A 25039-nucleotide genomic window follows, 5' to 3' on the forward strand; every position below is an offset into this window, starting at 1 on the left:
TCGAGCCTCCTGGAAGGAGGCTTACGACCCTCCTGGAAGGAGGCTTACGAGCCTCTTGGAAGGAGGCTTTCGAGCTTCATGAAAGGAGGCTTTCGAGCTTATTGGAAGGAGGCTTCCGAGCCTCTTGAATGGAGACTTTCGAGTCTCTTGAAAGGAGACTTTCGAGTCTCTTGAAAGGAGGCTTTTGAGCCTCTTGAAAAAAGGCTTCCGAGCCTCTTGAAAAGAGGCTTTCGAGCCTCTTGAAAGAAGGCTTTCGAATCACTAAAAGGAGGCTTTTGAACCTCTAGAAAGGAGGCTTTCGAGTCTCTTGAAATGAGGCTTCCGAGCCTCTAGAAGGGAAGCTTCCAAGCCTCTAGAAAAGAGGCTTCCAAACCGCTTGGAAAGAGGCTTTCGAGCGTCTTGAAAGGAGGCTTTCGAGTGTCTTGAAAGGAGGCTTTCGAGCCTCTTGGAAGGAGGCTTTCGAGTCTCTTGGAAGGAGGCTTTCGAGCCTCCTGGAAGCAGGCTTTCGAGCCTCTTGAAATGAGGCTTCCGAGCCTCTTGAAATGAGGCTTTCGAGCCTCTTGAAATGAGGCTTTCGAGCCTTTTGGAAGGAGGCTTTCGAGCTTCTTGAAAGGAGGCTTTCGAGCCTTTTGAAAAGAGGCTTTCGAGCGTCCTGAATGGAGGATTTCGAGCCTCTTGAAAGTAGGCTTTCGAGCCTCTTGGAAGGAGGCTTTCGAGTCTCTTGGAAGGAGGCTTTCGAGCCTCTTGGAAGGGGGCTTTCGAGCCTCTTGAAATGAGGCTTTTGAGCCTCTTGGAAGGAGGCTTTCGAGCTTCTTGAAAGGAGGCTTGAAAAGAGACTTTTGAAACTCTTGAAAGGAGGCTTCCGAGCTTCTTGAATGGAGGCTTTTGAGCCTCTTGGAAGGAGGCTTCCGAGCTTCTTGAATGGAGCCTTTCGTGCCTCTTGAAAGGAGGCTTTCGAGCCTCTTGAAAGGAGGCTTTCGAGCGTCTTGAAAGGAGGCTTTCGAGTGTCTTGAAAGGAGGCTTCCGAGCCTCTTGGAAGGAGGCTTTTGAGCCTCTTGGAAGGGGGCTTTCGAGCCTTTTAGAAGGAGGCTTTCGAGTCTCTTGGAAGGAGGCTTTCGAGCCTCTTGGAAGGAGGCTTTCGAGCTTCTTGAAAGGAGGCTTGAAAAGAGACTTTTGAAACTCTTGAAAGGAGGCTTCCGAGCTTCTTGAATGGAGGCTTTTGAGCCTCTTGGAAGGAGGCTTCTGAGCTTCTTGAATGGAGCCTTTCGTGCCTCTTGAAAGGAGGCTTTCGAGCCTCTTGAAAGGAGGCTTTCGAGCGTCTTGAAAGGAGGCTTTCGAGTGTCTTGAAAGGAGGCTTCCGAGCCTCTTGGAAGGAGGCTTTCGAGCCTCTTGGAAGGAGGCTTTCGAGCCTCTTGAAAGGAGGCTTTCGAGCCTCTTGAAATGAGGGTTCCGAGCCTCTTGAAAGGAAGCTTCCAAGCCTCTAGAAAGGAGGCTTCCAAACCGCTTGGAAAGAGGCTTCTGAGCCTCTTGAACGGAGGCTTGCGAGCCTTTCGAAAGGAGACTCTGGAAGGAAACTTTCGAACCTGATGACAGATCTTTTTGGAAGGTGGCTTACGAGCTGCTTTGAAGGGGTTTTCCAAGCCTCTCGCAGCGGAGCTACTCAGCTTTTCAAAAATGTCCCTTAAGCCTCTCAAATGGGGGCTTCTGAACCTTTTAATTCTAGAGTTTAGTTCAAAAGCTTATTCTTAACACATCATTCAACATTTTTGTCTCAATCAGATAGATTACATTAAAGATTTTCAAAAATTTGTTCATTCGTCGCTTTGTCTTTTTGACTTTTTGTCTTGAGCCCTTCATACACTGCGCTGTTTGTGGTAGGCAAGATTAACTAGACTTTGATTAACTGATCGCCATGCATATTATGTACAACACTGGCAGGTTTTTTTTAATGCGGTTGGAACTCATTATGTTTTGGTTTTCACAGCTTTTTAAATACCACCGGAATTTCCTTTGTTTAAAAAAAATGAGTGATTAACTCATTGTTTCATTGACGCTAACGGTCATAAAGAGTCAAAAACAAACCGCGTAAAAATAATTTGGGTGTGCACCTTGGTGTGTAATTTTTGGTGAGCTAGCTCCTGTTTTTTCTTAATCGAAATTGAACAATTAATATCATTTGAGGAGAAATAATATTAGTGAAGGGGTGTTTGGTTCCTGGTACTCATGGATGTAAATATTCTCATCACGACACAAAAGTAACATTCATATGCCTACCAATAACGCCGCCCAGGGGGATTGTATTGGATTGGGTATGGACTAAGTTATGCGGATTTGAGCACAAACTTATTCATTTTTTATAAATAAGATTAGTTGAACTGCTTGTCTCTCCAATCGAATTTCAAATGGTTCATCTTGTGTTCGACGGACTAGAAGCAATATTAAAGACTTCTTTATTTTTGCTGTCTTGTCAATGATTGTTCTACATTGAAATGTTATTGAAAATAATTTCCAACCTGTAGCCTGAGATACCTATTAGAAAACTGAAAACTGACAACAATTCCACCCTGAAAATTAGTTAATAGCTTGTTTCACAGAAAGTTTTCGTACTAAATATGCTCACATAAATCCTTGAGAACCCTAAGTTTAGACCTGAATTGTGACCATTCAGCGTTTGAAAGGTTTAATTTTTATTGTCTGCCCACGTATTCATTCTCGCCTATAGAGGCTCTTCTAAAATTAGTCCATTGCCTTACGTTGTATGCACCGTCACAGTACCATGAATTCTTGAACAATGAAATCTCACCCATAGGTCGCTCTGCGGGAACAACTTAATTGGATTCGCTTGGAAAATGCTCGAAGAAAGTGCATTTTCTCAACCCAACTGTCACATTTTTCAACGGATTAAAATTCTATTATTGTCTCGTCCGAAAGAATCGGAATCCTGTGGAACCTAAAAATAACACGTCTCCTTTTTTTCTGTTCTCTCTCTTTGCAGGTAATTACGAAACAAGCCTTGCTCGTAGGACATCGATTGGCACCCCCGGCAGGGGAGTGTTGGCTATAGGCTGTAGGTAAAACTGAACTGAACAAACAAGATTCTCGATTTTAATTTCCCCCTTTCTGTTTCGATCCGTTTGTTTGTGCATAATCGATTTAATTACCAGAAAAACTGGCCTATGGATGTTTGGGCTCGGTTCGGTTCGGCCCAGACGAGGGGGTTGTCGAATGTTTATACTGTCCTGTGTTTGTGTGCCCAATATAACACAAATGTGCCATCTCTGCTAAGTGCCATCGGTATGACTAAATCAGGTCAAACGAAGCATTAACACCGGAACGCCCTTTTCCTCCGTGCTTTATGTTTGGTTGTTTCGATCGGACCGATGCCGTTTCGAAAACACCACTCAGTCCCCATATAATTATTAAGGGGGCTGGTAAATATAATATCGTTAATAATCACTGTCTGCGACGACAGGATGGGTTGCTTGTCGGCTTTCAATGTTCAAGTGTCGTAATCAGCTAGCAGAAAGCACTTTTCCAAAGAATTCGTTGGTAGGCCTTTGGGCAAGATTGAGGTGTTGAAGTTGAGGAAAGCCAACGCGGTACTCGATTATTAGACAAGAAAAGATAGGGTTAATGAAGTTTCACTTTAGATAAACTCAGGACGTTTTTCCCCTTATCTATGTTGTTTTTAAAAAAAAGTGTATCTTATTTCTTACTTATAACAAATTTACATTTTCACGGTCTTATTGAAGCTAAGCGCGTTTATGTATGCTTGTTTTCATCTACTAGACTTTCCACTAATTTATTATCGAATATTTACTTTGCATCCGCTTTTGTTGATATTAGATGACAAGCCTAATGATGAACTGTGCCTACAGATTAAAATACGAACCCAATACTGTTCAAAGACTCGGACCCCGCAAACCTTTCACCGACCACAACCCTGTGAATGATGGCCGGCAAGCAAACGATCAGCCAAAGCCTAGACACCATTTATGATGAATGGACCTACAAGTGGAAAGGGTTGACATGTGTCTTACTGTCGCCGCTGCGTTGGGACTGGAATGACGTTTCTGTGACAACGACAACTTTATCATAGACGCGTTCGTGCCGCGTGGGGAAGGGAATACTGTGTGTGGGTTGGGCGCCAAGTGCCGCCATCCCGTCTCCGCCCAGAGGCCGACCCGTCCCGTCCGGGTCTGGAATTGGGACAGACGGAGCTGACACTTCTTTTATTACGAATCGAGCCCAGTTGCTATAGTAGGTGTACATATTTACTGTTCAATTTCCGCTTCGGCAATAGTTCAAATACGGCCGATGTGCACTTTCATAGAGGCATCATAATAACACCGGAACGGACAGGGTGCATCGAACGATAAGGCGGTAGGATTAGAAATAGAGCTCTGTTTTACCTGTTGTATGTCGTATCTCATAGGGAGAAGTTACTGACGGTGTGGTTACATGGGATTACCCTGTCTTACATTGATTGGCGATAATTAGGAAATTACTTAATCCCAGGGGCTTGAAGTGTCTTTTGAAAATTGACTCGCACGGCTACGACGAAAGATCAAGAAACGCATAAAGCTAAAAACAATCCATGTTAAAGCCATGACGCAAGGCGCCGACATAATTGAAAGCGAAATTCCTGAACTTGAATTTCCCATTGGCTCGTGGATGCCATAAAAAACAGATCGTTACTCAAGAGAGGACGCCGTACCCTACCAACCAGCGCCGAAAGAGGAAAATAGCAATTGCCTTACTCTGACGATGGGTTGATTCTCGACAACGTAAATGTTGCCACGTGTCGGTCATCATCTGAAGAAAATATGCGGCAGTGTCAAGTGGCATATCCGAAAAATTTGCTATGTTTTCGTTGGAATTTGAGTCGAGGGAAAGTGCATCTCTCTTGGTGGGATATAAAAATTAATCATATTCTCAAGTGGCTCATCGAAGGGGGTTTGCGGAATGTGCGTCTCAGTGAGATCGAAGTTTTATTCTAATAATGATTTATCAAACAACGTAAGAAAGTTACAATACGATTTGATTCCAGACAAAAATAAATTAAATACCAAAACTTTTAATCTTTGACTTGAGGATACATGATTGATTGAAAAGAAATTTGTTTAAAAAAAACACACGCTCGAAGAGATTCCATGAATTGTCACACCTATCTATAGAATATGAGGCTGCAGATTCGAGTCTCAGCAACAAACGTGGGTTTTTAATGCAATTTTTTATCAAGTTTTTTTTTAACATTTGCTTTGTAAATGTGGTGTTAAAATATATTACGGTAATGATTAGTCGTAAGACCGAATAAATTTATCTAAAAAAAAATACTAAAATAAAAACTCCCCCATCAATAAATAATGCGAAATTCCATAAACAATCAAGAATTTTCCACAAAACAAAATTATGCTAGCACTTTTGCAAAAATTGCAATTATAAAAGAAGAATTTTCCATAAATAAATCAAAAATTTCCATTAAAAAAAAAACAAAATTTCCAAAACGGGAGGTAATGTTAGGCCTGGATGTAGCGTTGGCACATCACGCAAATTAATCAACTTTTTCTAATTACTTTTATTGGCTAATTATCTAATACATGCATTATTTTAGACTAGGTGTTCCGTGTTTTTTTAACACTATCATCCTTATTTGCTATGATACATTTTTAATTATTATTATTATTATTACATTTCAATTGTCTCTGACAGTAAGGATTTTTCGTTTGGTTGAATTGAACCCTGTAGCAATTACAATGTTTTCAACTTAAACTAAACTTAACCTAATTTACACTAAGGGTACAAGGACCTAATCGTTGCAATACAAGATTGCAACGATTTTTGTCTAAAATTGGAAATTATTTTATTGGACATTTGTTGCAATGTCTCAATATTAGAAATTCTATCAAGTTCATTGGTACTATACCACAGAGGAAACTTTAGGATCATTTTCAAAGTTTTATTTTGAATCCTCTGAAATGCCTTCTTTTTGGTATTGCAGCAACTAGTTCATATTGGCAGGCATGCCTTTTAAACGGTAATTTTTGATCTAGCAGAAGTCCCAAATATTTAGCTTCGCTAGACCAGTTAATTGGAACCCCATTCATTGTGACAATAAGACTGCTTACTTACTTGATACTTGATGGACTACAGCTCTTCGATAAACCTACGCCGAATGGAGTATCCTTATCCACTGGACTCGATCCTGGGCCAATCGCTTCCAGTCGCCCTGAACATTGAGCGCCCTCAGGTCCTCTTCAACTGCAAAAAGCCATCGTGTACGCGGCCTCCCACGAAGCCTGCGGCCTCTTCCAGGTTCTCTACTAAATATTATCTTCGCTTGACGTTCTTCCGGCATACGAACAACTTGACCAGCCCACCGTAGTCTGCCGTGTTGAATAAGCTTAATAATATCCAGCCCTTTATACACCTGGTACAATTCGTGACTCATGCGGCGCCGTCAGATACCGTTCTCCTGTTTACCGCCGAGTATTGTCCGCAGCACCTTACGCTCAAAAACTCCGAAAACTCTGCGATCAGCCTCCTTTAACGTCCATGCTTCATGGCCGTATAAAGCCACCGGAAGAATCAGAGTAGTATACAGCGCGAGTTTTGATTTCGTTTGCAGACTACGGGACTTAAGCTAGTTACGAAGTCCGTAATAAGCCCTATTTGCAGTTGCAATACGCCTTTTCACCTCGCGGATAACATCATTACCGCACATCACTATTGTTCCAAGATTCACAAATTCTTCTACCACTTCAAACTTTTCACCATCCAGCACCATTTCGCTACCACCACTACTTATGAACCCACGTTGATTGCCAACGACCATGTACTTCGTTTTGCTGGTATTGATCGTGAGTCCAATCCTCGCTGTCTCCCTCTTAAAAGGCACAAAGGCCTCTTTCACGGCACGGCGATCAATCCCGATAATATCGATATCGTCCGCAAATCCAAGGAGCATATGCGATCTTGTGATAATAGTACCGCTTCTTTGCACACCAGTTCTCCTAATCGCTCCCTCGAGCGCTATATTGAACAGTAGATTAGAGAGTGCATCATCTATCTAAGGTAACAAATGACGTCGATATTTCATCCGCAACCCTTACACTTAATTTCGATCCATCCAACGTTATACGAATCAGCCGTATCAGTTTCGCCGGAAAACCATGCTCAAGCATAATTTGCCATAATTTATTCCATTTCACTGAATCGCACACCGCCTTGAAATCAATAAACAGATGATGTGTCTGCAATTTTTTTCTCCCAGAATTTATCAAGGATTTGTCTCAGGGTAAACATTTGATCCGTCGTTGATCGGCCTTCACGAAAACCTGCTTGGTATTCGCCGACGAAGGGCTCTTCAAGCGGTCTCAATCTGTTGAACAGAATACGGGACATAATTCTGTACGCCGAATTAAGGAGGGTTATTCCTCGGTAATTGGCGCACTCCAGTCTGTGCCCTTTCTTAAAGAGAGGGCAAATGAGGCCGTCCAACCAGCTAGCATGCATTTCCTCGTCTTCCCATATTTTCGACATAATATGGTGCAGAACTTCATAAAGCTGCTCACTGCCATGTTTGAGAAGTTTAACCGGGAGCTGGTCCTTCCCCGCAGCCTTATTTTTTTCAGCTCTTTAACACCTTTTTCAACCTCATCTAATGTAGGTGACTCCACAGCTTGTCCATTTATTCTGTTCACCGATGCAACAAAGTATCGAAGTGTTGCTTCCACCTTCCAGCAAATTCCCTTGTTGGTCGTTGCACATGACGGGAGATGGCGCTGTCTTTCTCCGCACGCCATTGACAGACTCATGGAACCTCCGCATATCGTTCTGCTCCATTTTTTCCTGCGGTGGGTTCGTTTTTCGGCTGCTCTTGTTTCCTTGTACCGATCTCTATTCGATCGGGTGCCCGACACCAACATCTGGCTTCTGGCAACGTTCGTCTCGTCTGTCACTCTCTGACACTCCACATCGAACCAACCCGTCCTGGGTCGCCTCTGTGCAGTGCCTACCACTTCTCGTGCTGTTGTGCTCACCGCTCCATTAATCGACTCCCACAGATCGTTGATGTTGTCACTAACGTTGATTGCACTTATCCGTTCGTCGAGCTTCTGACGGTACTCAGCCGATACTCCTTCCGCCGACAATCGCTGGATATTATAACGCATCGTTCGCTGTGATCTTTCGTTCGATACAGTTGACAACCGTGATCGAATTTTACTGACAATGAGGTAGTGATGAGAGTCAATGTTCGGACCTCTGAATGTTCGCATATCGATAACATCCGAGAAATGGCGCCCATCCACCAGAACATGGTCTATCTGGTTGCAAGTTTCACCATATGGGTGTCACCAGGTGTGCTTTCGGATGTTCTTTCGTGCAAAGTAGGTGCCACTGATGGCCATCCGTCTGGCAGCAGCGAAGTTTACTAGCCGTAGGACGTTGTCATTAGTAGCGGAGTGAAGGCTCTTCCTACCGATTATGGGACGGAAAAAGTCCTCTCTACCGACCTGAGCGTTAGCGTCTCAACAATTTTCACGTCATGCTTTGGGCACTCTCCATAGGCTTTATCAAGACATTCATAAAACGTGTCCTTCGCGTCGTCGGATTTATCGTTTTTCGGTGCGTAAACGTTGATTAGGCTGTAATTGAAGAATTTGCCCCGTATCCTCAACACACAGATTCGTTCTCTAATGGGTTTCCACCGCATCACTCGATTCATCTGCTTGTCCATCACTACGAAACCAACTCCATGCTCTGCTTTTCCGCCGCCGCTGTGATAGATGTTATACTTGAATGCAGTGTTGGTCGTCGGGTCCACGCCTCACACCACGGAATTCACGATCTAGGCCGTCGGACTTCTTGAATAGCGGCCATGTTCACTCCAACCTTCTGCAGTTCACGAGCCAGAAGGCTCACTCGTCCAGGTTCATTTAGGGTCCTGACATTCCTGGTACCGAGTTTCCAATCATAGTCCTTATTTCGTTGCCGAGTCGGTTGTTTTTCGTGGTATTTGAAAGGCTGTAAGTTACCTTACCGGGGTCGCGTTACCTACATCGCGCTGGTGGGCTGCCACCTTAGGTATAGCTGACGCGATACAGCATTTCGTTAATCAGCCGCTGGGTGCCAGGCAGACGCTGTTTGAGCCGCACCTCCTGGTGAACAGACGCTCGAGAAGTACCTTCTCACTCTAGCTGATGTCAGAAGGACAACAGTACCCAGGCTGCACTACCAGCTAAGTACACAACCCTTAGCTGGCGGTCTTTTGTCATCGGACGACCCGTGGAAGCGTGAGATAGGAACTTGTGGGGGGCAGAGCTCTGTTGGGCGCTCCTTCCTTGATGTCAACCCACCATTTTTCAGCCCAATATGTCTGCTTGAAGGTTTCAAATAAGAAGCTCTCGGCTTATGTGAGAAAATTATAAGCTGAGTTTTGGAAGCATTCGAGGAAATTTTCCATTGTTGCATGGAAGTGGAAAAAACATCCAAACTTTTTTGCAATCTGCTACAAATGACACGAAGGCTTCGCCCTTTGGCAGAAAGGCCCGTGTCATCCGCAAACAAAGGTTTTTGACACCCTGGTGGTAAGTAAGGTAAGTCAGAAGTAAAAATGTTATACTATATGGGCCCCAGTATGCTGCCTTGGAGAACACCAGCTCTTACAGGTAATCTATCAGATTTCGAATTCTGATGCCCGCAGTGAGCGATCTGATAAATAATTTTGAATCAGTTCAATAATGTACAGAGGAAAATCAAAATTCATCATTTTTACCTTCATGCCAAACACTGTCAAATGCTTTCTATTGGTGCTGTCGATAAGAGCATATCGAAAACTCATTTTGATATTGGTTTTGGATAACGAAATAAGTAATCAGTTTGATATCAGTTCAAATAATCCAGAAATCAACAGCAAATTGCAAATTGTAGATCAGCTCTCAATAAATTTCTTGGCTGCCCATTCCACTAGAAAGGCAAGTAGGCAGCAATAGAAGAGAATTGTCCAAAATTTGTTTCAACAGAAACTCCCAAGGTTTGGTTTCAAACGAAGAATATAATTTATGAGTAATTCTCGCTGAAACCGGGCCACTATTTACACGAGGTTCTTAAAAATGCCTAAATTTATATTCTTTCCAAAGCTTTCGGCAACCACCGATTTTGAATATTAATACTCAGATGGAAGGCTTGGCTTATATTGTGCATTGTGTTAAAAAATCTCAGGTGTATGTTTTTTCTATCAAAAGTTATGTACGATTTACCAAATTATTTTTTGAAGGCCCATCTGACCAAAGAACATTATTTTTTTGGTTAATTTGATACTACGACGTCAGTTCCTTGATTTCATACACTATTCTAAGCCAAATATGTTTCAAAAATAAAAAGCATATCTACTACAGTATTTCGTTTGAAGGGCTAAAAAGTTTTGAGCATAACGGAGCCGTTTTCAAGTTATTGTATTAAATAATTCAAGAATTTTGGTATTGGTAAATAGTACATAACTTTTGATAGAAAAACCATACACCTGAGATTTTTTGACACAATGCACAATATAAGCTAAGCTTTATATCGATGTATTAATATTCAAAATCGATGGATGCAAACCTGGCGGAAAAATAGTTTTAAAAAAGAAAACCAAGATGGCGGCCCAATTCAATATGGCTGCATTTATTTTTACTATTGCAAATTGAGGATACACTCTTTCGCTTTCCAACGATATGCTGATCTCTACGATCGGTTGAGAAATGTTGGAGTTATGATAGATTTGGTGAGTCAAGAATTGATAAAAATCGAGGGGTCCATTAAAATGATTTCGTGTATAACTAACGAGGGGTTCATCTTTCTGCAGAATTTAACTCGGATCCTTAATATACTTGCCGAAAGCTTTCGAAAGAATATAAATTTAGGCATTTTTAAGAACCTCGTGTAAATAGTGGCCCGGTTTCAGTGAGAATTACTCTTATGTTTGATACGTCTATTAATGACAAAGGCGACCCCACCACAGGCGCTGTCAAGACGATCATTATGGTAAATAAAATAATTTGGATCTCTTTTGATAAAAAGACCAGGTTTTAAATATATTACAGTTATAATGGCAATGTGCACATTATGGACTGATAGGAAGTTGAATAATTCATCTTCCTTACCCTTTAAAGAGCGGGCATTCCAATTTCGAGTCCAATAACATTTTTTGAGCATATTTGATACCAACCTGAACAGCTTCAGTTTTGATATTTGCTTTGAATATTGCATCAATCATGTGGTGCAATTTATCATTTAGAAAATCAAAGTCGGAAGCAGGCATGCTACCTGAGTCGTCAGAACGAACGGTATTTTCCGTTGAAGAATGGTTATGAAAGTCATTCATCTTCGGTAAATTTTCAGAAATGAAATTTTGCCTGCCTGCAGCGATGCTTTTATCAGGTATCAGAACGTCGGCTCAGGAGGCACGTTCCCCTCAATTTGGGAGATTTGTGCCATCGCCTTCACTGGCCTTTCTCATCATTTACCTGACGGAAAAGGAAGTGAAAAGGGGTAAGGAAGAGGAAGTGAAGTTGGAAAGGAGAATGAAACCATTTATAGGGAAGTCAATTATGTAGACTCACACGCATTCAGCTAGGGACTGAAGAGAGGTGTCACAAAAATACAGAGGACGTCACAATGGACGAACGTCAAAGACTACAACACAGAGTGCACTGTGAAAAACGCATAATGCGAATCCATATAGGTGACAATCACAAAGTACATTGTAAAAATCGCATAATGCGAATCCATATAGGTGGCAATTTGTTGAAAACTAAGTAAAACACATATTCATAACCCCATTCTTATTGAACCTCACGTTGAGATTGAACAAGAGTAGTCGAACCCGAACGTCAAGAACGAAACACAGAGTACACTGTGAAAACGCATCATGCGAATCCATATAGGTGACAGACACAAAGTGCATTATAAAAAAATGCATAATGCGACTCCATTTAGGTGAAAGTTTGTTGAAAACTAAGTAAAACACATATTCATAACCCCACTCTTATTTAACCTCACGTTGAGATTGAACAAGAGTAGCCGAAGCCGTACGTCAAGGACGTGACACAGAGTACACTGTGAAAAACGCATAGTGCGAATCCATATAGGTAACATACACAAAGTACATTGTAAAAAACGCATAATACGAATCCATATAGGTGACAATTTGTTGAAAAAAACTAAGTAAAAAGCATTTTCATAACCCCACCCTTATTCAACCTCAAGTTGAGATTAAACAAGAGTAGCTGAAGCCGAACGTTAAAGACGAAACACAGAGTACACTGTGAAAAGCGCATAATGCAAATGCAAGGTGACAAACACAAAGCACATTGTAAAAAAAATGCATAATGCGAATCCATATAGGTGGAAGTTTGTTGAAAAACTAAGTAAACACATATTCATAACCCCACACTCACGTTGAGATTGAACAAGAGTAGCCAAAGCCGAACGTCAAAGACAAGACACAGAGTACACTGTGAAAAACGCATAATGCGAATCCATATCCAGCTTTCCACGCTCGGTAATGGCGGCTTGTCGGAGTGTAAAAATCAATCGGTCACTGTACTTTTTGACACTAGCTGGAGGAAAGCTCACTGGCGTTCCTGGATGAGGGGAAGGGAAAAAAGGCCTTTTCGCAGATGAGTTTTCCTCCAGCTAGTGTCAAAAAGTACAGTGACCGATTGATTTTTACCCTCCGACAAGCCGCCATTACCGAGCGTGGAAAGCTGGATAGGTGACAATTTGTTGAAAAGTAAGTAAAACACATATTCATAACCCCACTCTTATTTAACCTCACGTTGAGATTGAACAAGAGTAGCCGAAGCCAAACGTCAAGGACGAGACACAGAGTACAATGTGAAAAAACGCATAATGCGAATCCATATAGGTAACATACACAAAGTACATTGTAAAAAACGCATAATGCGAATCGATATAGGTGACAATTTGTTGAAAACTAAGTAAAAGACATATTCGTAGCCCCACTCTTATTTAACCTCACGATGAGGTTGAATAAGAGTAGCCGATTATCTCGGAGAAGTAAAAAGTCAACTACGCCATAGCTCCGGTTAGCGCAGCGAGGGCTAAATACTGTGAAGGGGGCCCTGGTGCTTCACAGGCTCCGTTTGCGGTTAGGTTCTTTTTAGACCCCCCTAACCATTCATTCGTAGGCACGGTAAGCATAAAGCCGCATCACACCGAGAATTAGGGGCCATCTGTATGGTGGACTTTTACCACTGGAACAGGCAATCCGTAATGTTAATCTTAGCCAGATAACCAGCTGCCGACACCACACGGCTATCTAGGCTGTTCGTGGAGAGAAGTTGACATTGACTTTACGTCAACTCTCAATGTGGCCGAACAGCCAGCAATTTATCATTTAGAAAATCAAAGTCGGAAGCAGGCATGCTACCTGAGTCGTCAGAACGAACGGTAATTTCCGGTGAAGAATGGTTATGAAAGTCATTCATCGTCGGTAAATTTTCAGAAATGAAATTTTGCCTGCCTGCAGCGATGCTTGCATAGGTGGGCGTGTTTGAATTAGAATTCGACGAACTGCTCGTTACCCGGTGAGAGGTAGGAGCAAAATTAGTTCGTTGATTGTGGTAGGTATGAATTCTCGCTTAACTTTTGGAAAGGACCTAAGTAACATATTTTTCATGAATTAATTTGAATAGCGCAATCAACAGAAAAAAATGAAAGCTATTGATTGCTGTATTCAAATTAATTCATGAAAAAAATGTTACTTAGGTCCTTTTGAAAAGTTAAGCGAGAATTGCTCGACCGGCAAATGATTGCGGATTTTGAGCGTTTGAAATATGTTTACTAGATCTGTTCAAATTTCAAAAAGTTTCTTAAAGTCGAGCGGTTAACTGATATTCACAATTCTTATGCTAAGATAGACTTTTGGAGAAAATTTCAGCTAAATTGGTTGAAATTTAGGTTTAGGTAAATAAAAACAGATCTTCCATGTGTTTCAACAGATTTCGTCCTTCGAGATACTCAAAAATCGACATTTTTCGTTGATAAAAGGCCTATGAAATCTACATACAGATATTTTTTTGGATTGAATTTGTCGGGAAGTTGCAGCTACACATTCATTTTAGTATAGCCCGATATTAAATCTTGAGCAAGTATCAAATAAAAATTGTAGAAAATTTAGAAGTGGTTTCACATTTTAATTTGCTTAATTGATTGCCTTATAACAAAGACTTGCACGCTGGCAAGCATTTTCATCGAACAAGTTACCATTGCTTTCCAATGATCGTCATCAAATATTTTTGGTTGGGACCTGAGATGTTGAGAAAAAGTAATCATTGGTGACTTGGTAAAATGTCATTCAACCGTAACATCAGCCTGCAACGGCAAGCGTATCTGGTGTAGTTGGTAGGGAGTTCGGCTGATAATCACAGTGTCATGAATCGAATCGCACAGAAATTGAACTGGGTGGGGTTTTGGAAATTTACCTCAGGCCTGCGGAAATGTTCCCATGTAACACGGACATGGGACATAATACAGGCCTTTTCCAAACTTTTCATATTATTTAGTTCATTTTTGTTAAAGAGAACTAAATTAAATTCTTGAGAAATACCCCAGAGCGAGATTTCTTTTTCATGTGATTTCACTGATGAAAATCCAAGTAATTCAGTAATTTCAATTTTAATCTCATCCAGTGATTTATCATCACTGGGGAGACCTTTCAAGACGACTTTGAACAATCGCTCAGTTTTGTCGTCGTATGTGAAGAATTAATGGCGCTTCTCAGTTAAATACTGAAGAAGACGTTTGCGATTGTCAAAGGATCCCGGCAAAACGCGGCAGTCACCCTTCCTGGCAATCTGAAATGAAACCCTAATCCCCTGAACTGAAGGTTACTCAAAATCTCATTCCGAAAGCCAGGAAACTCGGCAACAGTTACCACAATTGGCGGAATCCTTTGCTTTTTCGCATGGATCGAATCACCTGGGCTAGAGGTAGATTCGATTTGTTCAATTTCGTCATGAATCAAATCGAACTTATTGCTCTCAGTTTGATAGGAGAAGAATTATTTTCAATGTTAGAGTTAGAAGGAATATCTGAGGTCTCCTTCTGATATCTGAGGTCTTCCTCCTTCTATTTTCCCGCGCTTTGGCAGGACGGTCTTGAAACCTTGTTTCTTAGAAGGAAGTGGAGAATTCAGAGACTCACCCTTCCTCTTTTTTTTATTATTGCTCATTGCTGAGCGTGGAGACGTGACCTTCTAAGATCTAAGAGGTTTTTTTTTCAGAACGGTGTCCCTGCAGGATTATCACCGCTTGTCGGAATTTTTCTTCCACAAACGGGTCCAACGTAAAACGGGTCCAAGCAAAGATCGTAACGAGATCAGTAGGTACAAATAGCGCTGAGAAGCACTGTTCAAATTAAAATAGCAAAGAGAGAAAAGAACCGCAAAGCACGAAAGCCCGATGCGGTCTGTTGTCCGTTTCTTGATTAGGTGATTTACATGTGGCTTTGTGAATATTCTTGCGGGGAATAAAGTGCTTCCGACTAATATTCCGCTGGAGGCTGCAAAGTTCATGCATCGTTGGCCGTTGTCGTTCGATACGGTATGCAGACTATCCGACATTTCATTCCTGCCTACCTGTGCGTTCATGTCACCGATGACGATGTTGACGTTTTGCAGTGGGCATACATCGTATGTCTGCTCCAGCTCTGTATGGAACGCTTCTTTCTCGTCGTCCAGCGTTACGGGGGTCAAATCGTCGCAAAGAGTTTAATGGTTCTTAAGACTGAGGTAGCCGAGATATTTTCTTGTTATGTATAACACAAGTTACAAGACGTACGTTGTACTGTAGACGAACAACTCTTCACCACGCAATTCAACAATTATTATGAACCACTCAGCAAATATAACCTTAATCTAGATTCCATCCGAGTCACTCAGTTGTTCCCTTCTCGTCGTCCATTATCGTTGCTATTGGGCCGCGTTTTAGAATTACCCTGCACTTATCTTCATGATACGTTTATCTTCATCTCCCCCTATTATTGCATTTTTACTCGTTAGATTTATCCCAATCATCCCGGTATTTTTCCACGTCTCATACTCTGACTTCCCCCGGTACAACAACCGTCATTAGGGTTTCGAAAGAAAAAGAAGAATTTCTACATCTCACCCATCATTATCACCCCATTTCTCCGGGCGCTTTTACTCCCCTCCTCGAAAGATAACCGCCAGCGAACAATGTTGTACAAATCTTTGAACGATAAAAATAATTGAATACTACTGACTCGGGGCAACTCTGCCGGCATGACTCATCCTCGGCCGCCGCAATCTCATCTGTCTCGGTTCCGCCAATACTGTCTGGCTGTGAAGTTGGTGCAATACTGAACCAGGAACTGGCACAAACACAACCGGTCGATGCTAACCCCGATTGAGTAAACACACAGTCCGACCGGGCACATGCATAAACCATAGACAAGGAATCCGAAAGATCCATGGGAACCGAGACAAGTGCTGCACCTCCTTCCGTCCGGGTTCGCATTGTAAGGATGCCTGCGTTGTCGTGCACAGCCCGAGCAGAGGCGAAGAACAAAATAATAACATAACAATAACAAACTCTGCTCTAATAACGTTATAAGTTATTGTCTAGCTATTGGGTAAGAAAGTATCAAGTACATATGAAGACTAAAATATGTTATCATAACAGAAACTGTTTTTTGGATGTTATTCTAATGTCAAACTTCCTAACACCATGCATACCACACAAATAGCTGTTTTTGTTGTTCATAAATATTTGTTACGAAAAATCCAATAATCATGCCATCACAGTGTTTGTTAAAGTATGTCATTACATTATGTGAATCATACCATTCCCCAAAATCCTCTCTCTGCTCTCAGAACAACTCTTTTGCCTTCTCTCTTTGTTTTAACAGCCACTAATTGTATGTAGCAAACCTTGTCCAGAATTGCTTGTTTGATTCCACGGTATAAGACTAGTACGCTTTTGACACGGACTGTGCAAATAGATAGGATAAGGAATCGTCAAGTAATGATTCCACCACTAAAATTCCGTGAGCAGTACGGAGTCGACAAGTAGGGAAAATTTCATAACGCGAATAACGCCTGCTATGTAAATAAATGGAGAAATATGGAAAAATATTCCGTACTATTATTCCGCAAGGTAAAAATGTCATTTCTCCCATACTGAATCAGCTGTCAAATTTTCTGGTAATTTCATAATTTTTTCCGTTAACTCTTTCCGTATTAGCAGCGTACAGGGCTATACCATGTATATAATTCAAAATTATATAGCGTTTTTAATAATTTTTGTGAACTGCCACGATGTTTCATTTTTGCTATCAAGAATCTCAAATCAAAAATTTATTAAGAAAATTATTTTGAGCTTTTAGTGGAATGTCTTCACTTGTCATAAAACGAGTTTGTACCTTCCCATTTAATTCCACCACTTGATTGTACCTTGGCAGATACGTATTTCGACCTCAACAGTAAGGTCGAAATAAGTATCTGTCAAGGTACAATCAAGTGGTGGAATTAAATGGGAAGGTACAAACTCGTCTTATGACAAGCAAAAATTTATATTATTTTCTATTTTCAAACTGTCTCCGTCAAAATGGTTTTGACCACCCGAACAACTTTGTAGAAGACGGTAACTATCTAAATCTAACTGATTTCGAGATATGCAATTTTATAGGTGATTCCTTATACAGTAGACGTTCGATAACTGTAATGCTTTTTAACTGGAATTCGATAGTTGCAACAGTTTTGCAATTATCGGACCGCTAAACTTCAAACTGATGTCAAACTCAATGACAGCTGCATTGCGCTGCACATTTAGATGCACTTTTATTGCATCTGACGTCGATTGACAAACGTTTGACGTCTAGAATGCGTTGCAGTTATCGAACGGCATTCGTTAACTGAAAAGTAAACATTTTGCAGTTATCGAACGGCTACTGTACACTAGCGCCACCAAGCGGTTGAATTTCAAACAAAACTTGTCTCCGTCACAATGGTTTTGACCACCCGAACAACTTTGTAGAAGACGGTAACTATCTAAATCTAACTGATTTCGAGATATGCAATTTTATAGGTGATTCCTTATACACTAGCGCCACCAAGCTTTCTAAATCTAGAAGATTTCGAGATATACAATCTTACAGGTGAATCACTGTACTCTAGCGCCACCAAGCGGTTGAATTTCAAACTAAACTTGTCTCCGTCACAATGGTTTGAATCACTCGAACAACTTTGTAGAAGGCGGTAACTTTGTAAATCTAACAGGTTTCGAGATATACAATTTTACAGGTGATTCCTTATACACTAGCGCCACCAAGCGGTTGAATTTCAAACTTAACTTGCCTCCGTCACAATGGTCTTAATCATTCGAACAACTTTGTAGAAGGCGATAACTTTCTAAATCTAACAGATTTTGAGATGTACAATTTTACAGGTGATTCCTTATACACTAGCGCCACCAAGCGGTCGAATTTCAAACTAAACTTGTCTCCGTCACAATGGTTTGAATCAATCGAACAACGTTGTAGAAGGCGGTAAATTTCTAAAACTAACAGATTTCGAGATATACAATTTTACAGGTGATTCCTTATACACTAGCGCCGCCAAGCGGTTGAATTTCAAACCAAATTTGCATCCATTACTATTCTAACAAGATTGAATATTGAATAAGTGGCTATTCTGTCGAATTAATGTCAATTTTGTCTTAAGCCATCAGTTTTTCGATTTGGAAGTTATTAACTCATGTTTGGGTTAAGCCAGACGAGCGTGTACATGTTTGTTTACATTATTCGTAGTCGGAAGCAAAGTGCCACCTCGATAAAAAAACAAATTTCGCTCGAGATTTCGTTGTTTTTCGGTGAAAACAGTCCGGGATAATATGTTGTGTTGTGACCAGTGATGTGATGGAATGTGGATGCGATGTTGGACCCGAAGAAGGGGCAGGAGATTCGTCACGAAGAGGCACGGTCCGTGTCTGCAGCGCGTGGGGTGATTTGGAGAGTGTCGGACGGAACTTTTCCTGTGTGTTGGCAGAATTCGGTTCGAGGGCTTGTGTACTGGAAGCCTGATTGCGGCAATTGATCCGGTCCTGTCCCTCCTTGTAGGGAGAGGCTGGACCTAGTCGGTAATCGACAACGCCCAAGCTCCCCCGGTCGGCGCGGCGTCAGACGACGAAAAATCCCGCTGGTCGCCTTCGGGTGTAGCCACGCCGGTACAACTGGGGGGGCCTTCATCGGCGAAAGCCGGTTTGGGCATTGGGCGTTGGCAGCTGGCAGGGCCGGAAGGTAGGTTTATTGTTTAATCCCATTAGTGCTTGTATCTTTTTAGGTGAATTCAGCTACAGCTTAGGTCCACTTGCCTGCCTTTCAAAAGCAAATTGTAACGTGGTAACTACTGGACTTGGACTGGATGTTTGGCCAGGTCATATTTTTGTAAAACGTGAGTTTTGCTTTAAGTGGTTTTAATTAGTTTTAATAACTGGGAGGATAATGTATGATTAATAAATAAGAATAAAGAAAAGTTGGCAGAGGATGATGAGGTTTCGGTGGTAGCTTAGTTTAATTTCCAAGATTTCCGTTTCCGGTTGGTTATTTTGATTTTAAGGTTCCTTTTAAGGTTGACTTGTTACTTGACAGAATGAAATCAGCTCGACCCTGTGCTAATGTGATCAATTCTTGATTTTCCATTTGATTTTCAGGAGTGGGAACCCCGGCCTACAACGTTGCCAGGTTTCCCTCCGTTCAATCTAAACTCATAAATAGTATGCTCCTGCTTGTTGGTAAGATTTACGATTTCCTTTTGTTGGTTTGACCCAGCACATTTTAAAGGATTTATGTCTACAAACCCAGTTTTCCACCGATAGGTTTAAGGCCCCCGGGTTTGTAGGTTCTTGCTAATTTTTCGAATCATTTTTATCAATTTTGCATTTACATTCTGGCACGATGATCTCGTATGAATTCATATAATTATCCAAAATTAGTTTACGTAGCTATTGTGAAAAAGACCACTTGGGTAGCACCTCCTATTACCGTCCGCAACTCGATAACTCGTCTGCGTTTCAAACTTTTTGTATATCATAGGAATCTACAGATGCTAACCGTGTATCGAGTAATTCGGTTCAAATGCGCCCGAGTAATAAACGTTGCGGATGGGAATAGGGGTACTGCCAAAATGGTCGAATACTCCAATTAATTAGATTCACTACATTTCTATTATATTTTTTAGTGAACTAAACCACACACGGGAGCTCATAATTCATCAACCCTAGGGTAACCGATGGACAATCTAACCATTTCGATTACATACATCATGCCGGGAAGGTCTTGCATAAGGTATGTATTACTGTTGTGGAAATAAAGTTTAATTCTATTATGATTTATTATGTTTATTATTTTCAGAAAACAACACTCCGCACATTGAATGACCATCGTAGAAACCCACCTAAAATAAATTTTAAAATCGGAATCCTGATTTACAAGACTACAGTGTCGACCCACCCATCAAACAAAATTTAATTTTAATTTAATTTTAATTTGATTTTAATTTAATTTTAATTTAATTTTAATTTAATTTTAATTTAATTTTAATTTAATTTTAATTTAATTTTAATTTAATTTTAATTTAATTTTAATCTAATTTAATTTTAATTTAATTTTAATTTAATTTTAATTTAATTTTAATTTAATTTTAATTTAATTTTAATTTAATTTTAATTTAATTTTAATTTAATTTTAATTTAATTTTAATTTAATTTTAATTTAATTTTAATTTAATTTTAATTTAATTTTAATTTAATTTTAATTTAATTTTAATTTAATTTTAATTTAATTTTAATTTAATTTTAATTTAATTTTAATTTAATTTTAATTTAATTTTAATTTAATTTAAATTAAATTAAATTAAATTAATTTTAATTTAATTTTAATTTAATTTTAATTTAATTTTAATTTAATTTTAATTTAATTTTAATTTAATTTTAATTTAATTTTAATTTAATTTTAATTTAATTTTAATTTAATTTTAATTTAATTTTAATTTAATTTTAATTTAATTTTAATTTAATTTTAATTTAATTTTAATTTAATTTTAATTTAATTTTAATTTAATTTTAATTTAATTTTAATTTAATTTTAATTTAATTTTAATTTAATTTTAATTTAATTTTAATTTAATTTTAATTTAATTTTAATTTAATTTTAATTTAATTTTAATTTAATTTTAATTTAATTTTAATTTAATTTTAATTTAATTTTAATTTAATTTAATTTAATTTTAATTCCCTGTCCATGGATGATGGGGTCAACGTTGATAAGTCAAGTGTCTGCATATTGTTAAAATTGTGAAATAATTTGTTCTTTTATAGTACACATTGCTAGTATTATTAGTACTCAACACATTACCGTTAGACGAAAACGAGATGAATTTAATTGCATCCGAGTATGGTTACACTATTAAGCAGTACTGAAGTACGTACTTTAAACCTGGTAACATTTCAAATTAACAGAAACGCGTCGAGTATTTTTTGCCAATACATATATAGAAAATAATTAAACACTTGATATATCATACCTCCTTGCAAATACTAGAGAAGGTGTCGCATGATCTAACAACATTTTCTTGAGTATATGCTGCGGAGGTTCCGGCAGGGTCTAGTACCAGTCTTAACTAACAAAATACTAACACAAAAGACTGGGAAGCAAACGATCATCCATTGCACCAATTGTAGTTCATAGTTCAGTATACAGTAAGTAGTGAAAATAGATACTGTAGATTTACTAATTTTGCATTATATATGGTGATTGTATCCGTTATTTCTTCTCAGTAATCTTTGTTATTTTACTCTTACTTTCACTGCATGGATCAACGTATAAACAAACCTGTTTCGCTCTTCATTTTTTCGGGTTAGGAAAAAATAATACATAACCAATAAAGAAAGATTGAAGGACATAGGAGACGTGACTAAGTGTATTCTGAAAGACAAATAAAATTAGTTGACTACCTTATAACACAGTAAATGACCGATAGGGAATGAACTCATGATCAGCGCTAGACGGTAAAACAAGAGATAGAGTCACGTTTAACTGAGACCTTAGTCACCTATGTGCATGAGAATAGACCATATGATGCTTTCATCCACTATCCTTTTATCTACATGACTAATAGTTTGACCACCTAAGGTCGTGAGGAGGATCAATCAATGTCTTTTTAAGCCCATCGTCAAATGGAAGCTCACGAAATGGTTTGAAATTTTTACTGACTGAATCTACTTCCGAGACAATGATGATGCTATGCAAGGCCGTCATAAGTCCACAAAGATAGTATCAGGCGTTTTCTTGGAACATGGTTCTTCAGAATATGTAGTTGTTAAAATAGCAGGCTCAAATTTTTGAAGATTGTTTGGTGAACGGTTCTGAACTGTGGCCCATTTTGGCTTTTCGATTCAGTTTCGACTGCTTTCACTAGATAATTTTCAAAACTTTGGACGATTAATGATATTCATCAAATTGTAATACAATATTTTAGTTTCAAAATACGTTTTCATGAAAGGTGTTTATTTGAAATATAGTCAGCAATTCAAATTTAACGAGATGTATCGCAATTCCTATACCATATACACATCAACATAATTGTATTAACACTGACTCGCGATTGAAAATTAAAATTTTGAACAAACTTTTAGAGCTTCTCTTGTTTGATGGGTACATTACTTAAACGCTATTGATGAGAAAACTACTTTGAAACAATGCCACTTACACTGAATACTCCGAACAATATTGAAGGAGACTTTTTATAAGAACTGTTTAGATCAGGCCTTAACAGCAGACTGTAATGACGAATAGACTGATCATTTAGGAGTAAGGATTTGTAAGGGTTACCTTGCTGGACAACTAAAATTTGTAACATCAGACAACTTTAACTGGAAGAATACAGATAACAACACGACATACTAACAAACACATTTGTTTAACCGCCTAAATACAAGGGAAGCTCTTTGTGATTTATAATTGGAATCAAAGTTAATACATATAATCAAATATTATAACCGACATCTCTCCACAGCTTTAATATTCATCATAAAAATATCCCCAACCTGCCCATACTCCTAAGGCAGTGATATACTAGCAGTATATCCCGCAAAACTTAAAACCCCCATGGGTAAAGATGTTGTGAAGCCTTATCCTTTAGTCCCTGGTGTATCATGGACGATATGAATTTCAAATTCACATCGGTGACTTGGCCCCCGGCCCCCTTATACATCAATAAAATAAAATAAAAAATAAATAAAATTTTAATTTAATTTTAATTTAATTTTAATTTAATTTTAATTTAATTTTAATTTAATTTTAATTTAATTTTAATTTAATTTTAATTTAATTTTAATTTAATTTTAATTTAATTTTAATTTAATTTTAATTTAATTTTAATTTAATTTTAATTTAATTTTAATTTAATTTTAATTTAATTTTAATTTAATTTTAATTTAATTTTAATTTAATTTTAATTTAATTTTAATTTAATTTTAATTTAATTTTAATTTAATTTTAATTTAATTTTAATTTAATTTTAATTTAATTTTAATTTAATTTTAATTTAATTTTAATTTAATTTTAATTTAATTTTAATTTAATTTTAATTTAATTTTAATTTAATTTTAATTTAATTTTAATTTAATTTTAATTTAATTTTAATTTAATTTTAATTTAATTTTAATTTAATTTTAATTTAATTTTAATTTAATTTTAATTTAATTTTAATTTAATTTTAATTTAATTTTAATTTAATTTTAATTTAATTTTAATTTAATTTTAATTTAATTTTAATTTAATTTTAATTTAATTTTAATTTAATTTTAATTTAATTTTAATTTAATTTTAATTTAATTTTAATTTAATTTTAATTTAATTTTAATTTAATTTTAATTTAATTTTAATTTAATTTTAATTTAATTTTAATTTAATTTTAATTTAATTTTAATTTAATTTTAATTTAATTTTAATTTAATTTTAATTTAATTTTAATTTAATTTTAATTTAATTTTAATTTAATTTTAATTTAATTTTAATTTAATTTTAATTTAATTTTAATTTAATCTCAATGATCAACTGTTTTAAAAAAATCGAAGAATGATGCAGTAGGTTTTTTGAAGCATTCATAGTGTCGTATTTTGAAATTGTAATTCCAGCTTAAGTGTAATTAATATAATAGAAATAATAAAAATTTACAAGAAGAACAAATCTTAGTATTAACTTGTTATTCAATAACAATTCAATAACAAGCTTAGTTATCCTTTTTCATTGAATTCCAATATCATGTGGTGTTATTTGTTTGTTCTTGAATACCATTTCAATAACTAACTCAGTCCTCTGTACAATTTTATACTTTGAGTTATTCATTCATTATCAAAATAATACCAGTTGTTATTGCTCAGGTGTTATTCATATAAATTTTAGTTATTATTTTTTGTTATTTTAACTCTTATTCCAACCTTATGAATAACTTATCGGGGTATTGTGGTATTTAAAATTAATACCTCGTCAAGTTATTCATAAGTTATTTTTTTCTGCTCGGGAGATACAGCATCTCACGATTCTTGGAATCAGCTGCTTTACCACACAAAAAGGCAAAACGACGACGACGACGACACATTCGATGAATGACATCATCCACTCACACGCCGCGTGTGCCATGTAGGGTTGTGCTGTTTTCGCCATCGCGTCGTGAAATTCCAGTCGTTTGTACGTAGGTCGTTCCGGTTGGGATCTTCAAGGAGAGTTTCTTCCGTGTACGTCGCCGTCGAATGGGACGATGATGGCGACCGACCGAACGACTGTAAATGGCGAGGGGTTGGCAGTGTGACAACAAAAATATTCAAGATGTTGTTTTTTTATTTCTTTATTTACCTAATATGAAAATTTGCACAATCGATATAAAGAAGTCATTTGAAAGCTAAATGAGATAATTTGGAGGGTTTTCCCGTTTTTTTTTCATCCGTAGCTC

At 38.0% G+C, this 25039-nt stretch overlaps 1 protein-coding gene and 1 long non-coding RNA gene across 2 annotated transcripts in view; both read left to right on the plus strand.

Annotated features, from left to right (window-relative positions):
* Positions 1-25039, plus strand: part of LOC134218010 (uncharacterized) — a 378133-nt gene that overhangs the window by 138841 nt on the left and 214253 nt on the right. The gene's annotated exons all lie outside the window — the stretch shown is intronic.
* On the plus strand, positions 18634-20547 carry LOC134214080 (uncharacterized). Its single transcript, XR_009979641.1, has 3 exons — positions 18634-19480; positions 20267-20373; positions 20440-20547. It is a non-coding gene; the product is annotated as an uncharacterized LOC134214080 (long non-coding RNA).

Source organism: Armigeres subalbatus, chromosome 2 (assembly GCF_024139115.2).
Source record: "Armigeres subalbatus isolate Guangzhou_Male chromosome 2, GZ_Asu_2, whole genome shotgun sequence".
Lineage (NCBI taxonomy): Eukaryota > Metazoa > Arthropoda > Insecta > Diptera > Culicidae > Armigeres > Armigeres subalbatus.